The following is a 21,545-nucleotide window of genomic DNA, read 5'->3' on the forward strand; positions in this document are numbered from 1 at the left end:
ACAAATTGAGCCCAGGTCTTCCGTATTGCAGGCAGATTCTTTACCAACTGAGCCACCAGGTTACTTCCATGTAACCAAATGTAATTCATAATGCAGCTAATTTAGAACACACAATCTCATTCTGAGTAAATGAATAAAGCCAGCAAAACTTTTGCAAGGAAAAATGTCTTCGAAAGGGATTTCTAAAGCTTCATCATGTTATATTTAGAAAGTGGTTCTTTAGTTAAAAAGTTTATAACTTTAAAAATAAATTTTTAAGTAAATTTATTTTAATTAATTTATTTTTATAAATAAATTTACCTATTTATTTATAAATTTATAAGTCATAACCTGCTTCATGAAATACAGTTTTAAAAACACATTGTCTACAGATGGTGTTTATCTAGATTTAATGTCACTTAAGCAGGGAAGTGAAAAAAAGCCACGAGAAAAAGACACTATTTCACGTCCCTGCACACAGAGATGGAGGACTGTGTATCTTAAAAATTATTTATTTATCTATTATTGCATTTTTATGGTGGCTGTGCTGGGTCTTCGTTGCTGTGTGCAATGCGTCTAGCGGGGGCTACTCTCTAGTTGCAGTGCACAGACTTCTCACTGTGGGGGCCTCATTGCAGACTGTGGGCTCCAGGGCATGTGTGCTCAGCAGCTGCAGCTCACGGGCCTAGTTACTCTGGGGCATGTGGAATCTTCCTGCTGAACCCATATCCCCTGTACTGGAAGGCAGATTCCCAACCCCTGGACCACCAGGGAAGTATCTGAAAGCACCTTCACGTGAACATCCTGTGACCTTTCAACAGAGAATCCCAACTTGGTAGGTGAGCCATGTAGGGAAGAAGGAACTGGGTATCCCAGGAGAGACTTGAGATCGGTGAGGTCCCGTACACAGTGCTTTGATGTGTTTTCCCACTTAAAGATCCTAACACCTCGGCACCACAAATGTTGTTATCCCCATTGTTATGGTTAAAGGCATTGCAATTATAGGCTCAGTGCAAGAGCTGGATTCTTTATTTCAATCCAAGGTAAACAAAATGACGATTACCTGTGACAGAAGGCCCACCCTGTTGGGAGAGTTATATACAAGGAGGCATGAAGGTGAATGCAAGCTTGCCATGGCTCTAAGTAGATGACACGTTGTCATAACAGAGGCACTCAGAATGACAGCATATGGTCGTGTGGCTTGGGCAGCACACAGGCAAATGTGGGCATCACACGTTTGCAACTTTTGTTATTCTTGGCAGGTGGCACTGAAGTGTCTTGTCTTACCAAAAGCAGCACATTGCAGCAAATTTCCAGCAAATGGAAATGAAGCATCTCAAGGAGGGATGTCTTTTCCTAATCTCTGCCAAGGCGCCAATTGGTTGGTGGAGGCTGCCATGAAAGCCCTTCCTTCCTTCAACCGTCAATGATCCCAAGCCTCTCCCTGGGGGCCTCCATCACCGTGGTCTCCCTGCCCCTGTCTCAATGTGGCAACACTTCCATGGTTTCCATCCCATGAGCCCTTGTAGACCTTCTTAAAATAGTTTTTTTAAAAGTTCAGTTCAGTTCAGTTCAGTCGCTCAGTCGTGTCCGACTCTTTGCGACCCCATGAATTGCAGCACGCCAGGCCTCCCTGTCCATCACCATCTCCCGGAGTTCACTCAGACTCACGTCCATCGAGTCCGTGATGCCATCCAGCCATCTCATCCTCGGTCGTCCCCTTCTCCTCCTGCCCCCAAGCCTTCCCAGAGTCTTTTCCAATGAGTCAACTCTTCGCATGAGGTGGCCAAAGTACTGGAGCTTCAGCTTTAGCATCATTCCTTCCAAAGAAATCCCAGGGTTGATCTCCTTCAGAATGGACTGGTTGGATCTCCTTGCAGTCCAAGAGACTCTCAAGAGTCTTCTCCAACACCACAGTTCAAAAGCATCAATTCTTCGGCGCTCAGCCCTCTTCACAGTCCAACTCTCACATCCATACATGACCACAGGGAAAACCATAGCCTTGACTAGACGGACCTTAGTCGTCAAAGTAATGTCTCTGCTTTTGAATATGCTACCTAGGTTGGTCATAACTTTTCTTCCAAGGAGTAAGCGTCTTTTAATTTCATGGCTGCAGTCACCATCTGCAGTGATTTTGGAGCCCCCCAAAATAAAGTCTGACACTGTTTCCACTGTTTCCCCATCTATTTCCCATGAAGTGATGAGACCAGATGCCATGATCTTTATTTTCTGAATGTTGAGCTCTAAGCCAACTTTTTCACTCTCCTCTTTCACTTTAAGGAATTGTATTTAGAAGTTTTAAGTGCTGGAGGACAACATCGTATTTTTTTTTCAGAAGTCATTTTTTATGAATCTTGATTTCATAAAGTTTTGTAATCAACAGAAGAGTTTTGCTAGCATGTAAAATGGCAAATACAAATAGAAAGGATGCTGCTGCTTTGTTTTGGAATGTCTAGCCTTGAAGTTTTGGGATATTGACTTTATCAGCTAATATACAGAATACATATACATGTATTGGCTTCTCAGGTGGGTCAGTGGTAAAGAATCCTCCTGCCAGTGCAGGAGACACAGGAGACACAGCTTCAGTCTCTGGGATGGGAATATTCCCTGGAGGAGGAAATGGCAACCAACTTCAGTATTCTTGCCTGGAGAATCCTATGGACAGAGGAACCTCGTGGGCTACAGTCCGTGGGGTCACAGAGTCAGACACAACTGAGCATGCACATATACATAAATATAATCTCTTAAAAATAAACTTTGCAAAAAAATAAATAAACTTTGCTTTTTAAAATTAATTTTTGTTGGAGTATAGTTGCTTTACAATGGTTGTATTCGTTTCTGCTGTACAGCAAAGAGAATCAACTATATCCCCTCTTTTTCGGATTTCCTTCCCATTTTAGGTCATCACAGAGCAATGAGTAGACTTCCCTGTGCTCTATAGTAGGTTCTCATCAGTAAACATTTTTAAAGCAGTTTTAGCTTTCTTGAAAAATTCCACAGATGGTACAGAGAATTCCCATATTTACCCTGCACCTAGTTTTCCCTTTTAGGAATATAGCACATTTATCACAGTTAATGAACGAATATTGATACATTGTGATTAACCAAAATCTGTATTTTATTCAGATCTCCTTAGTTTTACATGGCATCCTTTCTCTCTTCCAGGATTCCATCTGAGCTACCATATGACATCTACTTGTTATGTCTCATTAACATTCTCTTGGCTGTGACTTTCTCAGACTTTTCTTGTTTTTGAAGATCTTGACAGTTTTGAGGAGTACACTGGTTAACTATTTTGGGGAATGTCCCATGCTGGGATTTGTCTGATATTTTTCCCATGATCAGACTGGGATTCAGGGTTCTGGGAAGAAAGACCACACACACAGTCAACATGACTTATCACTGTTGATGCTGGCCTTGATCACCTGGCTAAGATGATATCAGTCAGGTCTGTAATCTCAAATTTATTATTACTTAGGGTGTCTTTATAAACTCTTTTGCTTACATGGTTTCTTTTTTAGCCTTAGAATTTAAGCTTACACATCGGAGACTTATCTATTAAGTTTCTTTGTGGCCTGCTCCTTAGCAGGGAGAGGGAATTCAGGGATAAAGGAAAACTGCGTGAGTTAAGAAAGCAGAGGCAGTGAAGCAAGAATGTTAAATATAGGAGAGTCTCCTAAAGCACCATCTTTGTGGGCGGTGCACTCGAGTCCTGGGCAAACCCTCTGTGTGTGTGCACAGTCGCAAGTTGTTTCTTTCCCTGCAGCTTTCACGGCTTTCTGTTCTGCTATGGGGGCTTCCCTGGTGGCTCAGTGGGAAAGAACGTGCCTGCCAATGCAGGAGACACAGGTTCAGCCCCTGGGTCGGGAAGATGCCCTGGAGAAGGAAGTGGCAACCCACTCCAGTATTCTTGCTTGGGAAACCATGGACAGAGGAGCCTGTTGGGCTACAGTCCATGGGGTCCTAAAGAGTTAACGACTAAGTAACAACAATTCTGCTATGGCTTCTCCTTACACATTTCTTAATCTTCTATATATAAGAAGGAGTCAGTTTCCAAGTGGCTTGATCAGGAAGCATCTGCTTTCCAGGTCAGCATGAGTTAATGTAGGATGGTGGATCATAGTCTCCAGGGGATGTTAAGTAGAGCAACAGTGATTCAGCACACGATTCTCCCTTGTGAACTCAGCGAGGTAAGTACAAAGATGACTGATAATTAAATACAAATTCTTAGTAACTCACTTCACTCTCTACTTTTCTCAGCCTTTCTATCAATGGCTTCCTTTGTCAATGTAAATGCTTACTCCAATCATAAGTAAATATGACAAAATGAAGGTAATCACTGTTCCTTGGGGCTGTTCTTGCACAGTAACTGTAGCTAAATAGTAAGAAGACTCATTTGGGGGTACTTTTATCATTGTTCTCTGTTTATAATCATGGCAGAAAGAACTTCGGTCTTTCTCAAAAATGCCAAATGCAATTAAAGAATGATTTTCTTATCCTAACTTCAAATGCCATGGATTGAAGAGTAAAGTTGGGAGGATGGAGGCATATTTGATTCGGTATGAGAAACGTTAGGTGTGTGTGTATGTGTGTGTGTGTGTCAGTCAGACAGACGTGTATTACAGGCACATCTGAGACCACATAAAGCCTGAGGCTTCTCAAGTAAGCACACCAGCATTTAAGCAATTAACAGGTCTCATCATCCCAGAGGTCTTTAACTGTAACAATGGTGATACACCATGCTGAGGCCCACATACAGGTTTGTACAGAGGTGTTCATGGGGTCATTGGTAATCAAGGTTCCTTCACCCACATATCATGATGACATTTTTCACCCCTCTTCCTAAAGAGATATTACCAGCAGACCCCAAACTTTTTGGCACCAGGGACTGGTTTTGTGGAAGACAATTTTCCCAGAAGAACAGAGCAGAAATGTAGAGAGAGGCAGGTTTGAAGCCAGGGAAAGCTTCATGTGACTTCCTCATGACTTTTTAGTTTCTGGCTCCTGGGCTCTTGGCGTGCTTTTGCGATAAGTTCCTTCAGCTGTGTCTGACTTTTTGTGACCACATCGACTGTAGCCCTCCAGGCCCCTCTGTCCATGGATTCTCCAGGCAAGAATACTGGAGAGGGGTGCCATGCCCTCTTCTAGGGGATATTCCCAACCCAGGGATCAAACCTGCGTCTCTGTGTCTCCTGCATTGGCAGGCATGTTCTTTATCACTAGTGCCATCCGGGAAGCCCTCAGGCTCTTGGAGACTGGCTTATTTTTGCTTATATTTGGATTGTATAAGGCACCCCTCTTATCTTTAATTAATTTTGAACTCTATTTTTAGGGTACAGGAATTACTTTTTCAGTGACTTTGAAGCACCATGTCAGACATTGTAAAGACTGCATTTTTTATTTCTTAGTTACTTCATCTTCTGTCGTGCCATCAACCAGCCATACGGAGAGTCTATGCCATTCCCCAGCCTTTCCCCTCACTGGCTCCCTGTGGTATGTGCTGGGTCTCTTCCTTTATGGATACCTGCTAATTGTAACTTGAACTGATAGAGAGAAAGCATGCCAACCAGCACAGGGAACGGCTGCAACTAGAAGCACGGATCTCTGCCTCAAGGGCTTCAGCTCCGTCCTAATTCTGGTAAATGGGATTAGCACTCTTAACCCATTACTATCCCAAAAGAGAACATCATAGTGACAAGTGGGTGTCCACTATCTTTAATGACTTTTGTTGAAGAAATGAAGGAGATGATGTGAAATAGCGATCAGTCTATTAATTCTCATACCCTGTCAGCTCCCTTGCCTTCTGAAGCTTTTAACTCATCGTATTCTTCTTTCCACCTCTGGGGCCATCCATGCAAGGCCAGCCTGTGAGGTGCAGAGAACTGATTTTTTACGCAACGGTCTCTAAGGCTTCACATTAGAGTCTCTTCTTCCTGCCTGTTGCTCCCTGGATCTAGAACCTTGTCCCTCTTCACTGGGATGACTCCTGATTCAGTGACTCCTCATTTCCTTCACGATCATGTCCTCAGAACCTTCAGGATTCTGTTCCCACAGCTCCCTTGGTCTCCTTATCATCGGTACAAAACTTGTTTGCTGGTGGATCCACCAGGGTCTTTGTCTTATGCCCAGCCTGTCTTGGCAAACAGTATGTTCTTCATAGATTTGTCTGATAGACTGACTTAGTGAATGAATGCCTATTGAAGCACTTAATGATTTTATTCCAACATTAGCAACTAAATAGAAAGAAGTCTCCTTTGCCCCTCTCTGAAAGAACATGGCCCACATGGGGAAATGGAGAGAAGGCCTACATTTCAATGAATGCTTGAAGTATTGATCCAAGTATCGGGAATGCAAAAACACAAAAACAACGACAGGAAAAAAAAAAAAAGAGAGAAAGAAAAAAATATCAGGAATCCATGCAACAGAATAAAGACTTCTAATTATTGCCTCCCAGACCATGCTGCCCTCTCTGCCCTGCCAGGTACCTCCACCCTTCCTGACCAGACTATTCACCTGGCCTTCTTTCTGTTCCTTCAGCATGTCACTTCTCTTCCTTGCTTAGGGCCTCTGCCCTGCTGTTTCCCCCACCAGGAAGGCCATAGTCTTAGAACTTTGCAGAGATGGGGTTTCTTATTTAGGTGGCAACACAAATGTTATCATTTCTTGTACAGCATTTCGCCTTAGAGTATTTCTCTCTCCTTTCCCAAATTAAAGTCACTCCTTCATCTCTCAAGTCTCTGTTTTCTTCTTTGCTCTGGTCCCTCTCTGTAACTTCATCTGTTCAGTGGTTCGTTATCTGCATTCCCTGGCTGATGAATAGCTTCCATATTGTCTTGTTCAAGACTATACTTAGCAGAGTGCCAGTCCATGGCAGGAACTAATACTTGGTAATTCATATTGATTACCTGTTTGGTGAGTTAGTGAATAAAAGAATAATCAAAAATTATGACCAAACTAGATAGCATGTTGAAAAGCAGAGACATTACTTTGCCAACAAAGGTCCATCTAGTCACGGCTATGGTTTTTCCAGTGGTCACGTATGGATGTGAGAGTTGGACTGTGAAGAAGGCTGAGCGCTGAAGAATTGATGCTTTTGAATTGTGTTGTTGGAGAAGACCCTTGAGAGTCCCTTGGACTGCAAGGAGATCCAACCAGTCCATTCTGAAGGAGATCAACCCTGGGATTTCTTTGGATGGGATGATGCTAAAGCTGAAGCTCCAGTACTTTGGCCACCTCATGCGAAGAGCTGACTCACTGGAAAAGACTCTGATGCTGGGAGGGATTGGGGGCAGGAGGAGAAGGGGATGACAGAGGATGAGATGGCTGGATGGCATCACTGACTCGATGGACGTTAGTTTGAGTGAACTCTGGGAGTTGGTGATGGACAGAGAGGCCTGGCATGCTGCGATTCATGGGGTCACAAAAAGTCAAACACGACTGAGCGACTGAACGGAACTGAACTGATATTAATTATTTAATCCCAAAGAAAGAATTTTAGTGACAGAATCTTAGGTTTTATTGTGGAATACACTTTTTGGAAAGTTTTCCCCCCAATGTATTCATACTAAGCAATTTAATCCCTTCTCTGCCCACCCTCTTTCTCCTTTTAAACATAACTAGATCTCAACAGTAAGTTAGCTTCTCAGAATACTCTGGGACTCATTTTCAGACTATCATTTAGAATTCCTTTTATTACAAGAGTTTTGTAAAGAAACATCTTTGTAGGTAATGAGGTTACTGTGTCCTCCAAAGAGCTTTATTCTCTGGAAATGCCAGAAAAAAAGGTTGGTCTCATTCTTTGTATTAGGACTCCTGTCCTAATGTCTCTTTCAGTTCATGTTTATCCTAACATTCTTTCCTTTTGTTCGACTTTTGTCGCACTCCATTTCTTCTCAATACTATAAAATTTGCGGAGTTGTTGGATGAAGTGTGGGTGTGTGTTCAGTGGTATCCCACTCTTTACGACCCTATGGACTGTAGCCAGCCATGCTCCTCTGTCCATGGGATTTTCCAGGCAAGAATAATGGAGTGGCTTGGCATTACCCATCCATCTTCTGTCTCCTGCATTGGCAGGCAGATTCTTTACCACTGAGCCACCTGGGAAGCCCTTTGGATGAAGTGCTTCACTTCAAATAGCCTATTTCAGAACCTCGTGGGAATGACAGAGAGAACAAACAGAAGAGGAAAGCGGCTAGAGTGTTAAGCAAGCGTGGTCTCCGGGTGAGAGCCGCTTCACTGCCTTTCTGCAGGGGCTGATGAAGTCTGAGAGCTCAGATGACTCTAATTTCAGGTCACTGGTCTTCATCTCCACTCCCTCCACCCCCCTCTGCCTTCAGTCTTCAAAGTTCTCTCATCCCTGAGGGTTGTCATTCCTCTCTTTCTTAAGTTCCCTCCATTACCTGACTTTTCCAATTTATCTTCTAAATTTCTTTCGGTAGCCTACTTTTTTTGAGTAAAGCTTTATTTTGTACTTTGGATTCTCAGTTCTTGCTATAAATCTGTTTACAGTGTAATTCATTGTACACTGTGTGTTGGGTAAATAGTAGTTATACGGAAAGGGTATTTGTCAAATTCTATAAGACAACTGAAGGGGGCCGATACCAGATTGTATTATACATTTTTGATGGCCATCAGGTGTTGCGTTTATTTTCTTCTCTTGTGGAAGTATTAGCCCCCGGATACCGTCAAAGTTTGCCTTTACCATTCTCTGCACCTTATTCATTTTCTATTAATTTTTTTCTAATTATAAAAGTAATTACACGTTAATACGGAACAGGGAAAGGTAATTAAAAAACCACTCCAGCATAATCTTGCCAAGGGTGAAAACACTGCACGCCTTTTCTTTGCATGTCAATTTCCTCCTAAATCTTATGCAGCATTAAAAACAAATACCCAAGAGATCGCTCTAAATCCAGGCGATGCTGAAGATTAGCTGTTATTTACCAAGTTCATATGGAAATCAAAGACTCTCGGTGGAACAAGGAAGCTCGCTTTCAGCAAAGGAACCTGGGTACCCCGAGTTCCTTTCAAGGAGGTACCTCTTGCAGAAGACCGCGAGTTCCGCAGCCACCTGGGAGCCGAGTGGAGCGGGAGGAGGCGGAGCTTCCATGATTGGCATAGAGGGAGAGAAGTTACAGGGCTGCCACCAATCAGGACTCAGCTTTGTTTTCCCGTACTGACCAATGAGAGAAGCGCTCCTGGTGAGCCTGTCTCCAAATGGAGACACCCACTTCTATCGCAACCAATCACCAGGCGCCTCTTATACGGCACCCGCCGTGCTCTCGCCCCGTGGGCGGAGCTTTCATACCCCGCCCCTCCGGCTGTGGCCCCGCCCCTCTGCGGGCGGGGGCCAAGGCGGTGACTCGCGGCTGGAGCCGGGGTGGGGGGGCCGGGTTCCCGGCTCCTGAGTCCTGCGCCTGCCGTCGCGGTGCCGAAACCCGCAGGCTGCTGATTGTCCTTAGTGGTGGCCACGGCCGCAGCCTCCGTACTTCGGTCCCGGGCTGCCGACGCCTGAGAGAGCGCTCCTACCGCGGCCACGGCCGCTCGGAGCAGGTAAGGGGCGCCAGGGCTGCAGCGCGTGTCCGAGCCCGAGCCCGAGCGCGGGTCGGGCGGCGGGCCAGCTCCCTGCTCTCCCGCCGCAGCCACGGGCCGATCGGGCCGCGTCTCCCAGAGACTCCCGCCCGCCTCGGGCGCCTCCGCCGGGATCCGCGGCCGCTGCACCTGGCAGGCGGTGGGGGCGGGACCCCCGGAGTCCCGGACGCGGCGGGACTCGGGGCGGCGGCCGGGCCGGCGGGGCGGGGGATGTGCAGGTGGAGGGAAACACGGAGTTGAGTCAGCCGGGCTCCGGGGAGAAGGACCTGCTGATAAGCGGTGAGCAGCCCCGCGGCTTTTTATTTTTTTAAGCGAGAAAGGTATCTGCACTTAGATGGTGTGAGTTACACATTCCTGGAAACGGAGCTTTGCACTGCGCTTACCCAGGCACACGATTTACTTCTTATTTATTATTTTGAAATTCAAAGTAGCCTCTAACGTGAACTTACTTGGGGCTTTTTCCTCCGTGACAAGCAGACCCAGCAGTGTGACTCACCTTTGTCTAGGCTGCAGTGGGGGCCGGGCGGTTGGGGTGAGGCAAGGATGCTGAGCTGGTGTGGAAGATGGTGGGGGTGGGATTTTTTTTTTTTTTTTTGCCTCTCTCCGTGGGTGGGTGTTGAATTGCGATTCTTATTTCTTTAAACGTTAGCATTCGAATAATTATAATAATAAAAAAGCCTTTCTAAACATAGTCTCTGGGCTTTAGGTTTTAGGGGGCTGCACCTGCTACCCAGGCAGTAGTACTCTGCAGACAAATAAGCAGTTGACTGCAATGATGTGATTCACCTCTAATGAAGCACCTTGATCGATGTTACCTTTTCTCTGACGTGCTTAAGCCTTTTCTCACTTTCCATTTGTTCACAAGTGAAATGAAGGTCACTAGTTTGAGTAGAAATGGCACAGGGAGGACTCTCGCAACGGTCCTCCCTTCCAGGTGCACTGCATTGAGGTCTTTTAATTGAGCAGCTCACCGCACTCCATCAATATCAGCATCCGCTTAACTCTCCAGATGCAGGTACATAAACTTAAGGCCCTAAAGATGAAGGGAATTCTGCCCCAGATCACTTGACTTGTGCTCTTATACACCTGTTAAGGGGTTTAATGCAGGATCCAGGAAGATTCTTGCTGTCAATCAAGCTTCTGCGTGCAGGTTTGATTCACATGAACACCAGTCAGAGGTAGAGATGGTTATTTCCAAGTGAAATATTCTCTTAGACTTTTTTTTCTTCTAGGTTGCTAAGATAGTTTGAATTTCACCAGAAAGGTCGTTTTTCACACAGGCAAGAAAACCTAGAGGTGCCACGTCTATTTTAACCTAGTGAAAAATCTCTATTTTAAGTTTTGGGAGGTTTTCCACATTAGAAAATGTTTTCTGTTTGCATCTCTGGCTTAGCATTGGGCTTGAGTAGTGTGTTCTGAATTCAGTTGAATTAATCATAAGGGAAATAAGAATGAAGGGTAATACATTTTGGTTATGATTTTTTTTTTGCAGGAAGTTTTTGCTATAAATTTAGAAGTGTCAAACATGTAAAATCCTCCATCCTTTGATCAGAGTAACACAAGGGAATTTGAGGATTAATCACAAGTAGGTTTAGTTGGATGGATGGGAGGGACTCCTTGAATAATGCCAAGGCGTGCGGAATCCTAGGGAGTTGTTAGGTTATGTTAAATTTATTAGTCATCAGGACCATGGAAATGCATTATTTATTACTGAATGGAACTATTTGATCATGAAGTAACCCCTTGTATTCATGGCAGGTGCTCTGCTGGGTGGAACATGTACATTTTGAAATAACTTGTCAACTAAAGCATCCTTCACACAGGCCTTGTTAGTCCAGTTCTGATTCTGTTTACTCATTTGTTCTTTTTTGCACTCAGTGTCTTTGCTTAATTTTTACTCTTTTGGTCAAATTAAAATTTCTAGCACCCAAGCAGAACATTGCATACAGAAACCTTTATCTGCTGATTTGCACAGAAAGTGAGCTTTCTTTTGATGAGCATCTCTTGCATTGTGATGTGGGAAGTTGGAAGAAGATTTATTCTGTTTGCAGAGTGGTGGTGGTTTAGTCGCTAAGTTGTGTCCGACTCTTTGTGATCTCATGAACTGTAGCCTGCCAGGTTCCTCTGTCCGTGGGATTTTCCATTCAAGAACACTGGGTTTGGTTACCATTTCCTTCTCCAGGGAATCTTTCCAACCCAGGGACTGAACCCTACTGTCTTGCATTGCAGGCGGATTCTTTACCGCCGAGCCACCAGGGAAGCCTTGTAGGGTATTTACCTGTATTCTTACCTAGGGATCATAGCCCTCCTGTGATGTGAAGGGGTTCTACCCTTCAAAAAAGATTTAATTACAACATTACAGTACTTCCACTAGATGGTGCACCGGGTGCTATTTAATGCAGATTTCAGGTTTTTTTTTAAATAAGCATTTCACTGACAAAGATACAAACGTACAACAGCTGTCATCACTGAAGTTCCGACAGAATTGCAATGAGTGATTTAAGTCAGCTTTATTAAATGAGATTAATTGGAAGGACATGGCAGCTGAATTTAAAGTAAAGGAAGCTGTTAGTAATTTTAGAAATAACCTGTGAGAAAACTGGTTCTTGCTGTAGACAGGTACCTGGAACAGTGTCAATTTATTGGTCTTTATTTCTGTACACTTGAACCTGTTTGTTTTTAATGGTTTGTGTTTTGTTTGAATCTTATGTGAACTATGATGAGCTATTTGAGTGTGGTTTTATGCCTCCTATGAACAAACACGTAAACAGTTTTTTCCAGGTGTGTAAAATTGTTTTTTTTTTTTGCTTTTTCCTTGAATGCTCACTTAATAAATCTTTCTATTCTTTTAGAAAAGCATGATTATCAGCTTCAAGTAGGAAAGAGAGGAGCTTTCTCTCCTGGAAGGCAGGAACTGTTGGCTTGCTAGTTAGTTACTGGTTAATTGCTGCTCACTAATTGTTACAGGAGGGAGATGAGAAAACATAGCTGCTGCTTTGATAATGCCACACCAGGTATAGAAATGACAGTGGAGAAGGACTAGTTAGGGTGATTGCATTTTGTGAGGTGCTGCAGAAAACACTGGACTTTTAAAAGGCAAGATGAGCACTCAGGTGGGAAGGTGTTTGGCGGGTGCTATGTGTCTGTATAATTCAGTTCTGCTGACTTTACGTGGGCAGGAGAGCTTTGGTAATTTGGTATAATTTCTTGGAAGTAGTTCTGGTCCTCAGGGGATTTGATGGAGCTTTGGGAAGAGGAAATAAGTTGGTGACGCTCCTTCTAGGAGGGAAGCTCCTGGCAGAGCTGCCAGCTCTTGGGAGAGTGTGGGCTGGGGCACGAAGGGTGGGTGGTTGTAAGCAAGCGGGGAGATGAGAAAGCTGCCCGAGCGTGGGCTTCCTGGAGTTCTCTGTACCTGAGCCCACAGAAGCAAGTCTGAGTATTCTCAGTCGTGTTTATAGCGGTCCCAGGGCCAGGCTTGGGCCACAAAATTATGTAAAATAAGCAGAATCCTGAAGTTGGTAAAATGAATGACTTTTGTATGCAAGTGAACAGCTTAAAAGAGTTATTTGGCATATGTTAGGTTCTAAAATTATGGTTCAGTTCAGTCACTCAGTTGTGTCCGACTCTTTGCGACCCCATGGACTGCAGCATGCCAGGCCTCCCAGTCCATCACCAATTCCCAGAGTTTATTCAGACTTGTGTCAATTGAGTCAGTGATGCTATCCAACCATCTCATCCTTTGTCATCCCCTTCTCCTCCCTCCTTCAATATACTTACTTTTGATAATGTTCTTTTACTCCCTCTAGAAACAGGCTTTATTAGAAATAAGTAGCCTTGAATATGGAGAAGGCAATGGCACCCCACTCCAGTACTCTTGCCTGGAAAATCCCATGGATGGAGGAGCCTGGTAGGCTGCAGTCCATAGGGTCTCAAAGAGTCAGAAAAGACTGAGTGATTTCACTTTCACTTTTCACTTTCATGCATTGGAGAAGGAAATGGCAACCCACTCCAGTGTTCTTGCCTGGAGAATCCCAGGGACAGCGGGCTGTCTATGGGGTCTCACAGAGTCAGACACTACTGAAGTGACTTATCAGCAGAAGCATAGCACTTTTGCTGTAGTTTGTGTGTGTATACCAGAAAAGGGGCTTCCCAGGTGGTTCAGTGGTAAAGAATTGCCTGCCAATGAAGGAGACACAGGAGATGCGGGTTTGATCCTTGGGTCAGGAAGAGCCCCTGGAGGAGGAAATGGCAACCGGCTCCAGTATTATTGCCTGGAAAATTCCATAGAGAGAAGAGTTTGGTGGGTTGCAGTCCATGGGGTCACAAAGAGTCAAATACGACTCAGCAAGTACACGTGTTTGTGTACATATGGCAAAAGTCTGATCAGCTTTACTCAGGATTAAAAACTTGCTCTTTGCAAGACAATGTCTCTGTATGTGTACTTAAAGCAGTTTGAATCTTGAGAATCGAATACTTCTGAGAGTTATAACTTCTTTTTCTGGCACTTGGAAGTTTGTGGAAATGATGTTGTGAAAATTTGGAGTTGAGCCAAAGATAAAATCGTTTATGGAGCCATGGACCAAGACTTAGGAAGTTTCTACAGCTGATATAGAAACCATTTTTTCTTCTCTTCCTAATATGGCTTGTGATTTGACTTGAGAAGATTCTTTTTCGACCTCTGTGCTCTTTCCATGTTTTGAATTTAGTTCCTAGTAGGGCCCATAAGAGTTGACTGTTTTTTAGACGATTTCATCAGGGTACAGTGTTTAGGGGGAGGAGATGTTGGGCTGTGGGCAGTGAGGAGAGGAATTAATATAATTTTGATCTGTTTAGAGTATTTTTAAATAGGATCAAAATTTCTTATTTTGGAATTTTCAAAATGATATCATTTCATTTTTAACATATACAAAGTTGAGTATAAAAACTTTAAGCTGAGGTTCTCAAACTTTACCATGTCTCAGAATCACTGCGGGGAGGGATTGTTAAAATTCCAGCGGCTGCTTCATTCTCATATTTTCTAAGTTCTCAGGTTTGGGAATAGGCCCTGCAATATACGTATTGCTAATAAGCTCCAGGGTGATGGCTGGCGATGCTTCTGGTCCAGGACCGCACTTCGAAATCCACTGACATGATTCCAGGGGGAATGTAAATGTAGTGGTGAAGAACCCAGACTTTGACTTTTGAAAGATCTGCCTTTGAATCTCTGCTCTGCTACTTAGTACTATCTTTGACAACAGGCAAATTTCTTACCTCTGGTTTTCATTTCTAAAATGGAAATAATGTAGTATTATGATGTTGGGAGTATCACATGACCTTGAATGTACGTAAAAACTCATATACAGCAGTGCCTGGAGGGTTATAAGCATGCTGTAAACGCTGGCCTTTAGTCATACAAATCAATTAGTGAATGAAATACATAGGATCCTGAATCTTTTATGTTGAAGTATGTTCCTTAAGGACAGAAGCATTTACATTTATCCTCATTTCCCTGCAGTGTGCTGTGGGAGAGATATATGAGTGCTTGACTTCTGTTTAATGAATGAAGGAGCTGTTTGTGGATCCTAGTAAGTTTCAAGAAACCTTTTTTAGGGACGTAGAATATTTATGTTGGTAGTATGTTTCTTTCCCCTGCCTTAAAAGATTGAACTCTTTGGTAGGAATATACTGGAGTTTAGCTATAATCATCGTAGTCCACACTTTATAGAGCAGGAGTCTTAGAGGTGGCTTTTGGGCATTCATTGCAGGAAGGAAGTCATCTTTTGAATACCTGCAGGCTCCCCTGGGGAGGGGTGACTGCCCTTGTTGCCCTGAAGGCATTCATGGAGGTCCCACCCCAGCTGCTGGACACCTGGCTCCCTCCCTCACCACTGCCACCCCCCCCCCCCCCCCCATCACCAAGAGCCCACCTCTCTCTGGCGGACATTCCCCCCTTCCCCAGCCCCGCATGCCATCAGTTCCTGGCACAGTCAACCGTTTATTTCCGTTGTAGCAGTTGTCACATGCTTACTGTAATTTTATCTGTTTCCTCTTTACGTTTCCTTTATTGGATGTCAGCTCTGAGGGTAGGGATCTGGTCTTCAGCTGTGTCCCCAACGTGGGGCGCAGTGTCTAGTGTGTGGGGACTTACTACATACTGTGATGGGGTGTATGAGGTGGTCGGGACTGGGACCCTCCCCAGTTGAGGGTGCAGACTGGAGTTACTGGCCTACTATCAACACTGGTCCAGGCAGAGCCACTCATGTTATTTTATTGTGTTTTCCCCCTCCCCACATCAGCACTCTCTCCTGGGCATAAATGTAATTTCATTGAGTTCTGCCACGTTATTACCTGGGCTGGCTGTGGCTTGCTCCTACTCCCCGCATTCTTGCTAACATTTGATCATTTCTGACCTTATGATTTTTTCCAATCTGATGCCACAGATGGAACAATCTTGAGCACATATGTTACTGTTCTTATTGGCAATTCTCTGTTTACTAGTACAGTTAAGTATCCTGTCAGATGCTTCTTAGGTGTGTGGGTTTTGCCTTTTGCGAATTGGCATTGACATGTTCTTTGTGTTGGGTTTCTTTATCTTCACATGTTTCAGCCTTAATTTACAGAAGGTTTTTTTTTCTTTTTTTTTTTATATTCTTGATGTTAATCTCTTATTAGATTTTAAACGGTGCAAATATTTTCTTAGTTTTTTTTTTGCCTGTCATTTTTTTATTGAACAGAATGTTAATTTTTGTTACAATTTGATCCATCCATTTATTCCACCTTCCGGGTCTTGTTTAGGAAATATTTCTCCATTCTTAGTTAACAAAGGTGGCTTTCTAGTTTGTTCCAGTTCCACACTGGTTTTTGTTTTTATTTTCGCTATTACAACTTATGCTTTTGAACCGTGGTGTTGGAGAAGACTCTTGAGAGTCCCTTGGACTGCAAGGAGATCCAACCAGTCCATTCTGAAGGAGATCAGCCCTGGGATTTCTTTGGTAGGAATGATGCTAAAGGTCCAGTACTTTGGCCACCTCATGCGAAGAGTTGACTCACTGGAAAAGACTCTGATGCTGGGAGGGATTGAGGGCAGGAGGAGAAGGGGACGAATGAGGATGAGATGGCCGGATGGCATCACAGACTCGATGGGCGTGAGTCTGAGTGAAATCCGGGAGATGGTGATGGACAGGGAGGCCTGGTGTACTGAGATTCATGGGGTCGCAAAGAGTCGGACACGACTGAGCGACTGAACTTAACTGATTACAACTTATTTACGTATTTTGCTGTGTGGAAGCGAGTCCCATCTCTGCGTCTTCAAAATTATTTAAGCTGGTGGTTTTCAACTCTGGCTTTATGTTAGAATTAACTGGATAGTTTTTAAAAAAAGACATGCCTGTTTATCCCAGATTAACTGAATCTTTTAGGGAGTGGAGCTCCTGCAGTTGAATTTTTAAAAAGGGCCTCTGGTGATACTGACCTAGAGCCATGGTTAAAACCATGTATCGAAGATACCTATTTGCAGTGCAATAATAGAGACACACAGAGAGTACCATTGACATATGTGTACATTAGATGGCTGGTGGGAAACTGCTGTGTAAAACAAGGAGCTCAGCCTGGTGCTCTGTGACAGCCTAGAGGGGTGGGAAGGGGTGGAAGGAGGCTCAGCAAGGAGGGTACACAGGTGTACTTAGGGCTGATTCACGTGGCACGGCAGAAACCAGCACAACATTGTAAAGCAGCTGTACTCTAATTAGAAAGAAAAGAGGAAAAGATAGCTATGGTTTTTCAATACAGTTTTCCCTTCTCCATGTTCTATGTCTTCTTTGTTGGATTAATTCCTAGGTATATCAGTTTTCGTTTATATGTGAATGACACTTTTGACTCCTATTCTCCCCATTTTTTCTCCCTTGTGGAGGGAATCCTATTGATACAGATGTGTCTGTATATATTGATGTAAGTCAGTTAGCTAACCTGTCTATATTTAACCTTTTCTGTGGGCGTAGCAATTGTGCTGAGTCTGTTGTATTTTAATGGCTACTTTTTCTTTTGGGTGTTCTATGAAGGTGATTATTTCATCTTTACATAATGGCCGTGTGTCTTTTCCTTCCACGTCTCACCACCTTGCTTCGTGTTTGGTCTCTTCACTACATTTGTCTAGACTTGTGGTGATGAGTGAAGATTAGCAGAGATAGAGGCCACTTGATCGCTTTAACACCCTAGGGTGAATTCCGCCTTAGTTTTGACCAACCTAGATAGTATATTCAAAAGCAGAGACATTACTTTGCCGACTAAGGTCCATCTAGTCAAGGCTATGGTTTTTCCTGCAGTCATGTATGGATGTGAGAGTTGGACTGTGAAGAATTGATGCTTTTGAGCTGTGGTGTTGGAGAAGACTCTTGAGAGTCCCTTGGACTGCAAGCAGATGCAACCAGTCCATTCTGAAGGAGATCAGCCCTGGGATTTCTTTGCAAGGAATGATGCTAAAGCTGAAGCTCCAGTACTTTGGCCACCTCATGCGAAGAGTTGACTCTTTGGAAAAGACTCTGATGCGGGGAGGGATTGGGGGCAGGAGGAGAAGGGGACGACCGAGGATGAGATGGCTGGATGGCATCACTGACTCGATGGAGGTGAGTCTGAGTGAACTCCAGGAGTTGGTGATGGACAGGGAGGCCTGGCGTGCTGCGATTCATGGGGTTGCAAAGAGTCGGACACGACTGAGCGACTGAACTGAACTGAACTTTGCCTTTAGTCGGGAGATTTCATTTTTTACAGTTGTATTTGATTTCATTAAGAAATTGTGACTTCATTGTTGTGGTTTAAAAAACGCAAGAGATAAGCACAGAATTCTCTTCCTGATCTTGGCAAGGAAGCCAACCTAGATGGTATATAGCTCTTCTTAACCCAGAAAAGTTACGGTTGTCTGTCTTGAGGCTTTTAAATTAAAATTTTTAAGTTAAATATTTGATTATTTTCATCAGGCTCTTCCAAAGTAAGCTGTATGTAATGACTCCCCTTATAACAAACTGGAAGTTGTTCTGCATCTTAAACTGTGAATTTTAAAACATTTGCTCAAGTATAAGATATACCTAGAGAAATGCATACACCAGGTACCTAGAAAGATGTAATGCAACTGTCCTAAGTGTGCAGGTCACTGAATTTTCACAAAGCAGACACACTGTGTAACCAGCACTTGGGTGAAGACGCATAACGTTCCCGGGACCCTGGATGCCAGTCCCCTGCTCATTTTCACTATCTTGACTTGTAACCCTGTGGAGTTAAAAGTGCTCTGTCCACTTGCTCCTGCTGGGCTGCCAACTTTTGGTGCTTCCTTTGAAGGAGAAATCAAAGTCACCTCTGATAGCTCCTTTGAAGATGCATGACCTTGACCTCAGTTCTCACAACTGCAGTTTTCAGACCTTTGGTCCCAGTATACTTCACACTCTTAAAAATTAAGGATGTTTTTGTTTGCATGGGTTGTATCTATTAGTATTTACTGGCTTGCAGTTTCAAACAGGAAATTTTATTTATTGTATTTAAAGGCACAGCCTCCTAACATTGTCACATATTTTTAATGTCATGGATGTCCTGGAAGGTTCTTGAGGAGCCCCAGAGTTCCCGGATCCTGAGAGCAAAGAGCTGGTTCCTGAGACCTCCAGCATAGCTGAGCACCAGCCCCTCATTCTGCTCTGTCTCCTTGGGGTGCTGAACCAGATCCAGCCTCTTCTCTTCCTCCCAAAGTGATCTTCTTAGAAGCAGGGACTTGCTACATCTTGGCTCAGCAGGGCTGTATTTTTTCCCAGTGAAAGAAAGCTTAGTAACACTAGGAAAGCAAATATTTCTGAGATTGGCAATTCCAGACCTGTACGAAGGGGCCCATTTTTCTCTCTTGACAGCATAAGCACATCTGTAAGCATGCTATTACTTGGCTGATTTTCCTCTCTTAAGATGGAGATAATCACAAAGAAACCTGCAAGAAATGTCCTGTGTCTGTGTATCAAAAAATATTTGCTTGGTGACATCATCATAATTAAGAAGAGTTATAACAGGTAGTAACCTGTGTTGATGCTTTCAATTTAATGTGTGGTTTAACCTGTTTTTCTGTTCTTTTATTTCCTGTAAATGGTAACCTGATCTTGATTTGATTCAGTGTCTATTTTTTGGGACAATATTGCTTCACAGTGATGTGGTGTACTTGTAGCTGGATTCAGACAATGTTGGTTGTCTCTTTGTAATATTCATAGTCATTAATAATCATTCTCTAGGTCCATTATTTTATTTCTCCGTCACTCAGTTGTGTCCAGCTCTTTGTGATCCCATGGACTGTAGCCCGCCAGGCTCCTCTCTCCATGGAATTTTCCAGGCAAGAGTACTGGAGCAGATTGCCATTTCCTTCTCAGGGGATCTTCTTGACCCAGGGATTGAACCCGTGTCTCTTGTGTCCCCTACCTTCTTTATCATTGCTCTTCCTGGGAAACCCCTTTATTTTATTAGGGGTTTGCAAAATGGTGATGTTTAAATTCTGTCTCCCTTTCTAATTTATTAGGATATCTTTATAAAGAGGAATTATATGATTTGAGATATAGTTAGTATAGAAGGCAGGTTAAATATTTGGTTTAAAAAATTAGTTTTCAACATTATAAGATTATAAGACAAGCAGGTTCAGGATGAAGAAATGGGTTCATCATTTTTCTTTGAAACAGCAACCTAAATTGTGTTGGTTTACAGAAGTAAATCCAAAGGAAACTATGAATAGAAAAGTCCTTTTGTTGTATTCTTAAAGTAGCTTAACTTATTTGAAGTAAAAAAAATAATGGTAGACACTGCTTGGTGCTGTTAGGGACTTTTGTTTTTAGTTAAACCAAGACTTCTCTTGCCTCCACAGTGATGTATTTATTATGTATGACTATCCGTTCAGGTATCTTACACCGTGTTCTGAGACCAGATTTGAAAGTGTAAAAGGCATCCTGCCTTGAAAGGGTTGACAGTGCAGTAAAATAGGTGAAAAGCTGACCTTTAAAAATCATTTGTTTATTATTATTTTTGGCTGCACCAGATCCTTGTTGCTGCTTGGGCTTTTCTGTAGATGTGGCAAGTCGGGGCTACTCTCCAATTGCAATGCTTGGGCTCTGTGGGTTCTATTTATGCCAGTATTTCCTCCTCTTAAAAATTTATAATACTGAGAAACAGGTGATAGAAAGTAAGGCGTTTCTTAGGAGAAACCGAAAGCGGTAGGTGACACATTATCTGGGCTGCAAGTCAGATGGAGTAGACGGTCTGTTGGAATTCGGGTGAGAGAAAAAGGGAGGGTGCTTCCAGTCTCTCCTGGCAGGCTTTCACCCTGCTTCCTGCTGGTGCCAGCTGTGAGTGGAGCAGGTCCTTGGGCTTCAGGTCGGGCTGGTTTTCAGCTACCCCTCCCTCCCCACATTCCATCTCATCACTTGAGCGATACTTAGTACCTCGATGACAAAAGATGATATCAATATTTGTGTACGTTTGTGAAACCCCTCGTGGCACCTGATTAGTAAGAGCTGTCAGCAGTGGGATTCTTCAGACCTTCCTCTTCTGTGTGTTTCAGGTTGGTGTCCTTGGAAAAGTGTACATAGTTCAAGCACTGAGGTTTGTTAACGTGTTTTTGGTTCAGTGTCTTGAACTTTGTAAGTGACAAAGAATGATGTTGGATTGGCTTCTGGTGTTCTCCATGTTTCTGATCTCCAGAGGACTCTCGAGCTGGGTAATTAAATGTACTCTTTTGTGTATGGATCCTAAAATATCCCTCAGGGACAGACTGACTGGTATGGCAGGACTGCTTATCAGAATAGACATTTTCCTGTCTGAGCCTAATTGTGGACTTGCAAAAGCCTCAGAACACTTCAACAGACTGGGGCGGACTTGGAATTTACAAATAATAGCCAGTCTCAACCAAGCACTGTGCTAAGCTAGCTCTCTTTAGATATTTATGCTTAATTCTTACAGCAGCCTGTTGAGTTACTGTCATTTTTATT

General features: G+C 43.5%; 1 protein-coding gene across 5 annotated transcripts in view; it reads left to right on the forward strand.

Annotated features, from left to right (window-relative positions):
* Positions 1 to 9,267: 9,267 nt before the first annotated feature.
* MPP7 (MAGUK p55 scaffold protein 7) overlaps positions 9,268 to 21,545 on the forward strand; it is a 238,470-nt gene continuing 226,192 nt past the window's right edge. For 4 of the 5 annotated variants that reach the window (XM_015099631.4, XM_060397456.1, XM_060397457.1 and 1 more), the window contains exon 1: positions 9,268 to 9,531. The gene's annotated coding sequence lies outside the window, so the exon portion shown is untranslated. Of the gene's footprint in view, positions 9,532 to 9,775; positions 9,850 to 21,545 lie in introns of those variants that run through there. The other variant, XM_060397455.1, reaches the window with a different exon arrangement.

Source organism: Ovis aries, chromosome 13 (assembly GCF_016772045.2).
Source record: "Ovis aries strain OAR_USU_Benz2616 breed Rambouillet chromosome 13, ARS-UI_Ramb_v3.0, whole genome shotgun sequence".
Taxonomy (NCBI): domain Eukaryota; kingdom Metazoa; phylum Chordata; class Mammalia; order Artiodactyla; family Bovidae; genus Ovis; species Ovis aries.